Source organism: Mustelus asterias, chromosome 21 (assembly GCF_964213995.1).
Source record: "Mustelus asterias chromosome 21, sMusAst1.hap1.1, whole genome shotgun sequence".
NCBI lineage: Eukaryota > Metazoa > Chordata > Chondrichthyes > Carcharhiniformes > Triakidae > Mustelus > Mustelus asterias.
The window spans coordinates 58,200,472-58,213,058 of record NC_135821.1 but is presented as its reverse complement, the minus strand read 5'-3'; positions in this window follow the sequence as shown (position 1 = coordinate 58,213,058).

Below are 12,587 nucleotides of genomic sequence, written 5' to 3'. Positions count from 1 at the left end.
AGGATGTAAGAGGGTGAAGGAGGGTGAAGGAGGGTGTAAGAGGGTGTAAGAGGGTGAAGGAGGGTGAAGGAGGGTGAAGGAGGGTGAACGAGGGTGAAGGAGGCTGAAAGAGGGTGAAAGAGGGTGAAGAAAGATGAAGGAGATTGAAGGAGGGTGAAGGAGGGTGAAGGAGGGTGAAAGAGGGTGTAAGAGGCTGAAAGAGGGTGAAAGAGGGTCAAGGAGGGTGATGGACGCTGAAAGAGGGTGAAAGAGGGTGAAGGAGGGTGTAAGAGGGTGAAGGAGGGTGAAGGAGGGTTCTAACAGCGTGAAGGAGGGTGTAAGAGGGTGAAGGAGGGTGAAGGAGGGTGTAAGAGGGTGTAAGAGGGTGTAAGAGGGTGAAGGAGGGTGAAGGAGGGTGTAAGAGGATGTAAGAGGGTGAAGGAGGGTGAAGGAGGGTGAAGGAGGGTGAAGGAGGGTGAAGAGAGGGGTAAGAGGCTAAAGAGGCTGAAAGAGGCTGAAGGAGGGTGAAAGAGGGTGAAAGAGGGAGAAGGAGGGTGAAAGAGGGTGAAAGAGGGTGAAGAAGGATGAAGGAGATTGAAGGAGTGTGTAAGAGGGTGTAAGAGGGTGAAGGAGGGTGAAAGAGGGTGTAAGGGGCTGAAAGAGGGTGAAAGAGGGTCAAGGAGAGTGATGGACGCTGAAAGAGGGTGAAAGAGGGTGAAGGAGGGTGTAAGAGGGTGAAAGAGGGTGTAGGAAGGTGAAGGAGGGTGAATCAGGGTGAAAGAGGGTGAAGGAGGCTGAAGGAGGCTGAAGGAGGGTGAAAGAGGATGTAAGAGGCTGAAAGAGGGTGAAAGTGAGTGTAAAAGGGTGAAAAAGGGTGTAAGAGGGTGAAGGAGGCTGAAAGAGGGTGAAGGAGGCTGAAAGAGGGTGAAGGAGGGTGTAAGAGGGTGTAAGAGGGTGAAAGAGGGTGTAAGAGGGTGAAAGCGGGTGTAAGAGGCTAAAAGAGGCTGAAGGAGGGTGTACGAGGGTGAAGGAGGCTGAAAGAGGGTGAAAGAGGATGAAGAAGGATGAAGGAGATTGGAGGAGGGTGTAAGAGGGTGAAGGAGGGTGAAGGAGCGTGAAAGAGGGTGAGAGAGGGTGAAGGAGTGTGAAGGAGGGTGAAGGAGTGTGAAGGAGTGTGAAGGAGTGTGAAGGAGGGTGAAGGAGGGTGAAGGAGGCTGAAAGAGGGTGAAAGAGGATGTAAGAGGGTGAAAGTGAGTGTAAAAGGGTGAAAGAGGGTGTTAGAGGGTGAAGGAGGCTGAAAGAGGGTGAAGGAGGGTGTAAGAGGGTGCAAGAGGGTGCAAGAGGGTGTAAGAGGGTAAAAGAGGGTGTAAGAGGCTAAAAGAGCCTGAAAGAGGGTGAAGGAGGGTGTACGAGGTGAAGGAGGCTGAAAGAGGGTGAAAGAGGGTGAAGAAGGATGAAGGAGATTGGAGGAGGGTGTAAGATGGTGAAGGAGGGTGAAGGAGCGTGAAAGAGGGTGAGAGAGGGTGAAGGAGGCTGAAGGAGTGTGAAGGAGTGTGAAGGAGTGTGAAGGAGGGTGGAGGAGGGTGGAGGAGGGTGAGAGGGCAGGGTGAAGCAGGGTGAAAGAGGGTGAAGGAGGGATGAAGGAGGTTGAAAGAGGGTGGAAGCAGGGTGAAAGAGGGTGAAGGAGGTTGGAGGATGGTGAAAGAGGGTGAAAGAGGATGAAGGAGGGTGAAGGAGGGTGAAAGAGTGTGAAAGAGGGTTAGTGAGGGTGAAGGAGCGTGAAGGAGGGTGAAGGAGGATGAAGGAGGGTGAAGGAGGATGAAGGAGGGTGAAGGAGGATGAAAGAGGGTGAAGGAGGGTGACGGAGGGTGAAAGAGGGTGAAAGAGGGTGAAGGAGGGTGGGGGAGCGTGAAGGAGGGTGAACGTGGGTGAAGGATGGTGAAGGAAGGTGGAAGAGGGTGACGGAGGGTGAGAGAGGTTGAAAGAGGGTGAAGGAGGGTGAAAGAGGGTGAAGGAGGGTGAAAGAGGGTGAAGGAGGGTGAAGTAGGTTGAAGGAGATTTACCAGGATGCTGCCTGGTTTGGAGGGTAGGACTTATGAGGAAAGGTTGAGGGAGCTCGGGCTGTTCTCTCTGGAGCAGAGGAGGTTGAGGGGAGACTTAATAGAGGATTATAAAATGATGAAGGGGATAGATAGAGTGAACGTTCAAAGACTATTTCCTCGGGTGGATGGAGCTATTTCAAGGGGGCATAACTATAGGGTTCATGGTGGAAGATATAGGAAGGATGTCCGAGGTAAGTTCTTTACTCAGAGAGTGGTTGGGGTGTGGAATGGACTGCCTGCAGTGATCGTGGAGTCAGACACTTTAGGAACATTTAAGCGGTTATTGGATAGGCACATGGAGCACACCAGGATGATAGGGAGTGGGATAGCTTGATCTTGGTTTCAGATAAAGCTCGGCACAACATCATGGGCCGAAGGGCCTGTTCTGTGCTGTACTGTTCTATGTTCTATGTTTTATTTGAAATTCCTCATACATTTTCAGCGTGAAGTCATGTGTCCCTTCGCTCTGCAGGTAATCTCTGTGTTAACTCCGTGATGATACATTCCCAAAGACATTCATATGTACCCTGTGGTATCCCCTCTGGGATACTGACATTGCAAAATCGCTCATCTTTGAGTTTCTTCAAATTAACAAACACATGACGGCATTGATTGAGGTTGTGGAATATATTTAATGCTGATCACGTTAATTGATTTGTAACATTAGGGGCTATGTTACCCACCAAAGGTATTGTCATCTAAAACACAACTCTCAAGATCCCATATTGCCTCAGCGTTATCTTTCACCTGTCTGTGACCTTTCAATTATTCAATTCCAAATGTTAGAGTGTCTCTCCGGGCTGTTCCACTCTCTCCTGGGATATAGTTACCCTCTTTAACTCTGGGAATACACTGAATCCATTCAGGTCCTATAATTGTGACTCCAATTTCAGATTTAATCTGCAGTAAATTCAAAAACGTGGACCACAGCAACAGAATCTATCCCCTCCAGCTCCATGTTTCCCAGCAGCCCAGATGAGATGTCCCGAACCGGAGCACCAGTCAGGCAACACAGTCTTCGGGACTCTCAATCCTGGCCACAGAGAAAAGTGTCTATTCCCCTGATGAACTATCCCCATTTATAACTATATTTCCCTTTTCTCCTCCCTCTTGAATGTTCCCTGAACCCCCGTGCTATTGTTCAGTTGCTCAGCCTCCTTGCAGCTCCCGCCCACGTCCGCACAGGGAGCAAGTGTCACAAACCTGTTTGTTTCATCATTCGAAGGACATGAGCGTCCCTGGCTGACCAGCATTTACTGCCTGTCCCTAGTTGACCTTGGAGAGCAGTTGAGAGTTAAACACATTGCTGTGGCTCTGGAGCCACATGTAGGCCAGACCTGATAAGGACGGCAGATTTCCTTCCCTAAACGACGTTAGTGAACCAGATGGGGTTTTCCGACAATGGAGAATGGTTTTATAGTCATCAGTAGATTTTTGACTCCGGATATTTTTTAGTGAATTCAAATTCGACCAGCTGCTGTGACCAGATTCGAATGCGGGTCCCCAGAACATTAACAATATTGGGAGCCCTTCCTGAAGCTATCACGTCAGCAGGAACTGCTCAGAAAATTCCCTGAGTGTTCCTTCCAAGGCCTTACTCACCTTACCGCTGCTTCCGTTGGTCCCATGTCACTTTCTGAACTGTAATGTCTGGGGGACACCTGCCCGCACTGGACCTGTCGTAAGGGACCGGGCAGTAAGGGACACAAGATACAGCAATATATCTCCACCCACTTCCCTAAACTCCCACACTTAGCCCAACTCTCAGTGCTTCACTCTCTGCAGCTTGCACTCTGTGGAGCTCTCTGAGTGGGCACATTTCACAGGCCTCAGTTCAGTAGTTTATATTTGCCCGTGTCCAACTCATGAACCTGATTGAAGTCATTGCACCCCTCCCACTCTCGGCCTGAGTAACTGCTGAGGGCTGACTGCCTTGGAAGCCTTTTTTGGAGTTCCAATGCTGGGTCCGGTTCCTGCTGCTCAGCGTCGGGAGTGGGGTTCAGCAGACCGGAGCTCGCCTCTTCCACCATGAGTGTTGTGGCCCGAGTTCCCTTTATCGGGTGACAATGTGATCGAGAGGCTAAACCTACTGTGTCCATTTCAGACTCCGAGGTTCCCACTGGCGGAGATGGAGAGCAGGAGCCGGAGTGCCTGGGATTCTTTCCAAAGTTCCCGGTGCGCTGGGAATTGATTTTTCCTGCACGGCTTGGGGCTTCATGGCTTGCAGATGATTGAAGCATTCCCATAGGATGGTATCTCCCAAGCGGACTTGATAGGAAACTGGCCCTGTTCCAGACTCGACCGTGCCTCATAACCACGCGGATCCATTGCCATGATTCTTTACCAATAACCTATCACCTGCCTTTAGGTGCCTCTCCCGGCTGGTGGGATCAACACTGGGTGTCTTGATGCCTTGCGAACCTCCCACCCGTGGGAATATCAGACTCAACCCTGGGCAGAGTCATCTTGTCATGACCAACTCTGCTGGGGCTATTCTGGTAGTTGAATGGGTGGTTGGGCGGGGGGTGGGGGGGGGGGGGGGGGGGGGGGGGGTGGGGGGGGGGGGGGTGGGGGGGGGGGGTGTTTGGAGGGTGTTGTCCTGTAATTGAAGATGAATCTGGATGGTTTGGTGTCCAAGGAGGCTGTGGGATGTTTTTTTGAACCTGCTTTTACTATTTGGGCCGCTCTTTCTGCCAGGCCGTTGGATGATGGGTAATATGACACTGTCCAAACGTGTTAATTTCTGTTCAACTTCATCTAATGTACAAATTCCTGGCTGATGAAGGGTGGTCCATTTTCAGAAACTAACATTTCCGGGATCCCGGGTGTCAAGAAAGAGGTGTGAAGTTTCTCCACTCTTGTCCTTGTGTTTGAGTAACTCACCCTGTGTACGGCCATCCATTTTGAATCAGCATCTACCATTACCAGGAACATAGACCCCATGAACGGACCAGCACTGTCCATGTGCAGCCACGTCTATGGCCGTCCTGGCCATTCCCAAGTGTGAAGAGTAGTGACTGGTGATAGTTCTGCCCTTGTTGATATTGCCAACACTGACCCACGAGCAAATATCCGTCCCCATACCTGGCCACCAACAGGGCAACTTAGAGGATCTTCAGTTTGCCACTCCTGGGTGGCCATGGTAAAGTTCACCATGGGATGGTGACCCTGGCTCAGGATGACACTCTTGAACCCCATAAGCGTGTGCCATCTTCCACAGTCAGCTGCTCTCTGCCATTCCAATAAGGGTGCAATTCAGGCTGTAATGGCCTTTTGGATTCCCCCATCAGCACTAGCTGCTTCAATTCATTCAGGAATGGGTAATTTTGCCTCCACAGCCGAATATTATTGGCAGCCACTGGGAGAGTTTTGAAAAAGTTCATGATTACCATCTCTTCCATTGTGGGTACGACAAGTGTCTGTTAATCGTAGCCAACTCAAGGCATTGGTGTCAGTGACTCAGCCTCCTGGATAATGGTAGGCAGACAGTAATAAAGCCCACAGCTGGATATGGGCCAATGTTATGGGCTGCACCGCCATGCAGGTACTTCTGGAATTTCTTTCCCCGAACTGTCACCATTGACAAGGTGTCACAGTGGTTAGCGCTGCTGCCTCATAACGCCAGAGACCTGGGTTCAGTTCCTGGCTTGGGTCAATGTCTGTGCGGAGTCTGCACATTCTCACCGCATCTGCATGGGTTTCATCTGGTTTCTCCGGTTTTCTCCCGCAGTCTGAAAGACGTGCTGGTTAGGTGCGTTGGCCATGCTCAATTCTCCCTCAGTGTACCCGAACAGGCACCAGTCTGTGGCGACTAGGCGATTTTCACATTAACTTCATTGCAGTGTTAATGTAAGCCTACATTTGATACTTTATAAATGTTAAAATTCCTCTGAGTATGAATGGTTGAATATCGCTGGGAAACCTCATCTAGCTGTCAGTAAAAGTGCACGCGAATAAGTTCATAATTGGAAACAAGAATCCTCCTGCCAGCTTTGAAGCTAAGTCCTCAATCAGAGGGATTGGGTATTTATCCAGCTGTGAGAAACAGATTACCGTTTGTTTAAAATTTCCCAGTACAAAGTATTTGTATTCACTCTTGGGACTTGGGTGTCGCTGGCCGGCCAGCATTTATTGTCCATCCCTAGTTGCCCATGTTCAGAGGACAATTAAATGTCAACCACTTTGAGTCACATTTAGTCCTGACCACATAAGGACGACAGATTTCCTTCCCTGGGATATTGGTGAACCAGATGTGTTTTTCCGAAAATCGACAATGCTTTTATGGTCACCAGCTGATTCTGAATTCCAGATATATTTATTCAAATTCCACCATCTGCTGTGACGGGATTCGAACCCGGGTGCACAGAACTTTAGCTGAGTTTCTGTATTAATAGTGTCGTGATAAAACCACCAGTCCATCACATCCACACCCAGAGTGTACACACCCTGACTTCCGGTAACCTAGACACACCATATTATATACGTCTGCAGGGCTCCCGGATTGGACAGCATTAACTGTCTCAATCAGGGAGCTCATATTCCAATAACTCCACCTGATGGTTATCGTTAAAGTCATTAAGTATGTCTCTCTCTCTGTCTCTTTCTGTGCATCCCTCTCTGCATATGTATCTCTCTCTCTCTCTGCCTGTTTCTCTGTGTCTCTTACTGTCTCTCTGCATCGCCCTCATTCACTTTCTCTCTACACTCTTCCTTCGTGTCTCCTCCTCCCTCTCAGTCTCCCTCTCCTTCTCTGCCCCCCTTTTCTTATTTCTGTCTTTCTCTCTCTCTACCTTGCTCTGTCTTTTGCTCTTGCTGTGTCCATTGTACTCATTCAGTCTGTTTCAAATTCGCTGACGCTCTCTGTCTCTGTTTCTCTCTGCCTCCCTTTCCGTCTTAGTCTCCCTCTCTCATTGCATCCTCCCATCTGTCTCCCTTTCTCATTCCCTGTCCATCTCCCTCCCCATTTCCCCCAATCTCTGTCCCTGTTTTTCTCGCTCTGTGAGAGTCCCTATCTATCTCTGTCCTTTCTCTCTGTCTCTCTCTCTCTCTGTTTCTTTCACTGTATTTGTTAGAAACTCTTTCAAAATCTGTCACGCTCCATGTATTTATGCCCTTCCCTCTCTCTATCATTCTCACTTTTGCTCTCACTGCCCTCTCTCTTTATCTGTCACTCTGTCTCTGTGAGGCTGTTTGTTATTTATAGTTTGAAAGTCCAATAGGAAGATTGAGGGGTCTTGTAGTTGTAGTTTCCTCTCAGGTTCTAATGAGTTGAAGAATTGAAGTAAGGGGATATTTCAGCAGATTTATTAGCTGCTGCCTGAAGTGAGTCTGTGTCACAGACACAGGGGAGGCAGTAGTGTAGGGGAGGCAGTAGTGTAGTGGTATTGTCACTGGACTAGTAATCTAAAGATTCTGTGTAATGCTCTGGTAGCCTGGGTTCAAATCCCACCTTGGCGGATGGTGAAATTTTAGGGCGGCACGGTAGCACAGTGGTTAGCACTGCTGCTTCACAGCTCCAGGGTCCTGGGTTCAATTCCCGGCTCGGGTCACTGTCTGTGTGGAGTTTGCACATTCTCCTCGTGTCTGCGTGGGTTTCCTCCGCGTGCTCCGGTTTCCCCCCACAGTCCAAAGATGTGCGGGTTAGGTTGATTGGCCAGGTTAAAAATTGCCCCTTAGAGTTCTGAGATGTGTGGATTAGCGGGTAAATATGTGGGGGTAGGGCCTGGGTGGGATTGTGGTCGGTGCAGACTCGATGGGCCGAATGGCCTCCTTCTGCACTGTAGGGTTTCTATGATTTCTATGATTTCACAGCATAAATGGCAGTTTGTACAACAACTTGTGAGTTGCAGCATGAAGCCCAATTCCAGAACAAAATTATCTAACTATACCGACCCATAGCCCAAATAATACATCCGACGCCATATAGAATAAACCATTAATGTCGACCATAAGAAGATGAAATTGGCTGAGATAACAAACAGTAAAATGATGGATTTCCCGCGACTCTCCATCTCAGGGTCTCTGGGATTCTCCCCACTGCTGTGAGCTCGGAGTCTCCTGCGGGCTCTGCTGCTCACGAAAATGTGTCTGACGGTGAAAACGTTGAGCAGCAGAATCAGGACGAACGGGACACACGGGGTTAGAATGTTGTGGAGGAACTCGATTGTTGTCCAGACCGGAGAGAACACAACATCCATTGTGACCAAACAAAACCAGGGGTCGTTCACCAGCTGATATCCATTGAATAACATAAAATACCAGAAAATGTTCTTTAAACAGCTCAGCACCGTCACTGTTCCCAGAACCACAGCCGCCGATTTCTCACTGCAATATTTACTCTTCAGCTTGGGGCAGCAAATGGCCACAAATCGATCAAAGGTGAAAGTGACGGTGAACCAGACAGAACAGTCAGTGGCTGCATAAAGCAGGACGGCGTGGATGTTACACACGGGGAGCGACAGCAGGAAAACAAACTGTTCCCGATAAAGAATGGGAATGTGTCTGAATATCAGGTCGAGGATAACGACCAGCAGATCCCCCGCTGACATGGCCACCAGGTAACGAGTGACACATTTGGACAGACCACAGTTTCTGCTCGTCAGTGTCACAATTGTGATTATGTTCACTGTCAGGAAGGGAAATAAAGAATAAAATTAGACAGGATTCAGGGAAAGAAGTTACCATTTGGACTGAGGATGGGTTGAAATAAAAAAGAATGTACACACATAAAATCACTGAAATCTGTTTTTAAAAATCCAGCACGTCTTTTGCAGTGTGAGAGGAAAGTGGAGCATCCGGAGGAAACCCACACAGACACGGGGAGAAGGTCCAAACTCCACACAGACAGTGACCCAAGCCTGGAATTGAACCCAGGTCCCTGACGCTGTGAATCAGCAGTGCTAACCACTGTGTCACCGTGCTGCTCCATGGTCGCAACACAGTGGTGTACATTTGGGAGAGAACTTTCCGGAGAGTCCACAACATTGACCCTCACTCAGCTACAAGGATGAGGGAGTAAACCCTGACAGAAAATCTAGACTGGAGTCCTGTAGATGGTAATCTGTCGTCTCTCAGACAGTTTACTGACAACCCCTGCAACAGAGCTGGTATCAAAGAGGGCTGGTTTGACCCTTGCTTCTGGACAATACTAACAATTGGCAGAGGGAGATCCTGATGCCTTGACAGCACAGAATCTCTATTATATTTACACAGAACTGTACCCTGGAGAGGAGATCACAGCATTGTGGCCACTGTTGGCACAATACAGGAAAAAATAGTAATCTCACACTCAATTGGCACAGATCACAACTTCCAGTGTTTGCTTTCAAGAGTGTGAGAAAGCTTCAAGGTTCAGCGAATCGCTATCGTCCATAATACTCAGTGCGATTACTGCTGTCCCACTGTGGTCGACTGGACCAGTGCAGCTGCATGAGTCCTCTCTCGGCAGGAAGGTTGCCAATCTATGCACCAGGTAAAACTCAAACAAAGGCCAGTACCAAGGGAAAGCCAAGCAGGCTGCCTTAATGCCTATCGTCCAGTGACTCTGATATCCAATATTATGAAATGCATCAAAAGGTTAGTCATGGCATGAATCAGTTCCGGCTTCCCAGATTGCCTGGATCCACGACAGTTCACCGACATCCACAACAGGTCCACAATGCCATCTCCCTGGCCCGTCAGTGAACCCTGGAACACAGACTCGTGTTTACCGACTGCAGCTCAGCCTGCAACACCATTAGTCCTCCGAAACTCATGTCCAAAGTCCGTGGCCCTGGGCTTGGCTCCTGCCTCTGCAATTGGATCCTGAACTTCCTAATCCATCGACAGCAAAATTAAGGACAATCAACAACATCTCCTTCACAATCATCCTGAACAGCAGTGCTGATAGCGGTTCATTGAGAAATCAGAATGTGTAAATGGCAGAACAAAGGTGCAGACTGTCAAAGGACAACCTGAGGCATGTGGCTGATGGCCCTATGGGGTGGGGAGAGAAACAAGATGGAAAGTGAGATTTTTAAGTGGGTGAATAAAACTATGGATAAAATGAATATTTAAAATAATAATATAAAATGATAAATAAGATAAAAAAATAAGATAAATAATTCCAACGGTCTGTGTGGAGTTTGCACATTCTCCCTATGTATGCATAGATTTCCTCCAGGTACTCCGATTTCCTCCCACAGTCCAAAGATGTGTAGGTTAGGTGGATTGGCCATGCTAAATTACCCCTTAGTATCCCAAGATATGTAAGTTTGGGGGATTAGCGGGGTAAAAACATGGGGTTACAGGAATTGGGCCCGGGTAAGATGCTCTGACAGAGAATTGATGCAGACTCAATGGCCGAATGGCCTCCTTTTGCACTGTAGGATTCTATGAGAAAGAAATAAAATAAATGGAAATGGAATGGAGGAGTTCATGCTCTGAAGTTGTTGAACTCAGTGTTCAGTTTGGAAGGCTGTAAAAGTGCCTAACTAGAAGATCAAGTGCTGTTTCTCCAGTTTGTGTTGAACTTCATTGGAACATTGCAACAGGCCAAGAACAGAAATATGTCCTGGATCCTGGAAATATGCACCCTTCTCAGCCATGGTCACCACCATTTACATTATTTTGTCCTTTTGTTTATGACATCTTTGTCAATTACACTACCCTGACCCTTAGAGTATAAATCTCATCTTATTTTCTTTGTCTTCAGCTCTGACGAAGGGTCATCCAGACTCGAAACATTTACTCTATTCTCTCCCCACAAATGATGTCAGACCTGCTGAGATTTTCCAGCATTTTCTGTTTTTATTATGTAATATTAAGATGTTTGGGATGTTTGTAAGGGCATGAGAGCAGGATGGTGTGTTGAAATGGTAAGCGCCAGGAAGGTCTGGGTCCTGCTTGCAGATGGACCGAAGGGGTTTATGACTGCAAAGCAGTCACCCAGTGTACGTTTATTTGGCGTAGAGCACACTGGGAACAGTGAATGCAATAGATCAGATTAAAGGAGATGCACGTGAAGTGCTGCTTCAGCTGAAGAGTGTTTGGGCCCTTGGATGGTGAGCAGGGAGGAGGTAAAGGGGCAAGCGTTGCATCTTCTACGATTCCATGAGAAGATGCCATGGGTAAGGTGTTGGGTGTGATGGAGGAATGGACCAGGGTGTCCCGGAGATCTCTGCCGAATGTTGACAGGGGGAGTGAGGTGAAGATGTGTTTGGTGGTGGCATCATGCTGGAGTTGACAGAAATGGTGGAGGATGATCCTTTGAATGCGAAGGATGGTAGGATGAAAAGTGAGGACAAGGGGAACGTTATCCTGGTTCTAGGAGGGAGTGGAGGTGGTGAGAGCAGTCCCATGGGAGATGTGTCAGACACAGTTGGGAGCCCTGTCAACCACAATGGGTGGGAAACCACAATTAAAGAAGGAAGACATATCAGCACAGCCATTTTGGAAAGTGGTATCACTGGAACATATGCAAAGGAGGTGAAGGAACTGAGAGAATGGGAAGTTCTTACAGGATGTGGGTTCTTAAGAGCTGTAGTCAAGGTAGCTGTGGGAGTCATTGGGCTTGTAATGGATACTGGTGGACAGTCTATCAACAGAAATGGAGACAAAGAGGACAAGTAAGGGAAGTGTCAGGGATGGATCAAGTGAAGGTGATAGAGAGGTGGAAATTGGAAGCGACACTGATCATTTTTTCCAGATCCAGATGAGAGCATAAAGCAGCACGAAAATAGTTGTTGATATTCCAATGGAAGAGCTGTGGGAGGGGCCGGAGTAGGACTGGAACAAGGAATGTTTCACATACCCATACTTTTACATACGCTGCCCTCCACCCTATCACAAACCTCCTTGATGAAAGATCATCGAAAGCATTAACTCTGATAGATGCTACCAAAGTGTCTTCAGCAGACTCCTTCTATAGTTGCCAACTGTGATTAAACATATGCCTGGAGGTTTCACCACATAACGGGCCTGATTTTAACATCAAGTTGCGCCCATTTTCGGGCGCGAAAACTTGGTAAAGTCAGGCATGAGGCGAATAGCGTGATCCGTGCCCACCTCCACACCGGTTCCCCCTTTACCAAGGCGTGAAAATGGCCGTGATAGGGCCCGCACCCAAAATGGACCCGACGGCCATTTAAATGGGGCTGCACCCCAACCTTGCTGGCACTTCCCCCTTTACCACCGCATTTGACCATCCAGAATCAGCGTGAAACAGACATGCTCTACAAAAGTCCAATTCAGACGCTCCAGTTAGTGAGGAGGTAAGTGCTGAGCATCCGACAGCTCTCTGCTTGAGATGGGGGTGGGGGGGGGGGGGGGGGGGGTGAGGAGGGTGGGTCCAATGGCTCTCTGCTTGAGATCGGTGGGGGAAGGGGGGGGAGGTCCGCTGCCACTCTGCCTGTGATCAGTGAGGGGGAAGGTAGGGGAGGGGCCCGCGATCGGTCTGGGTGGTGGGGGGGATAAGGGGGCCAGTAATGTTGTGGGGGTGGGGCGATGTCTGTTGGGGACAGGGGAGAC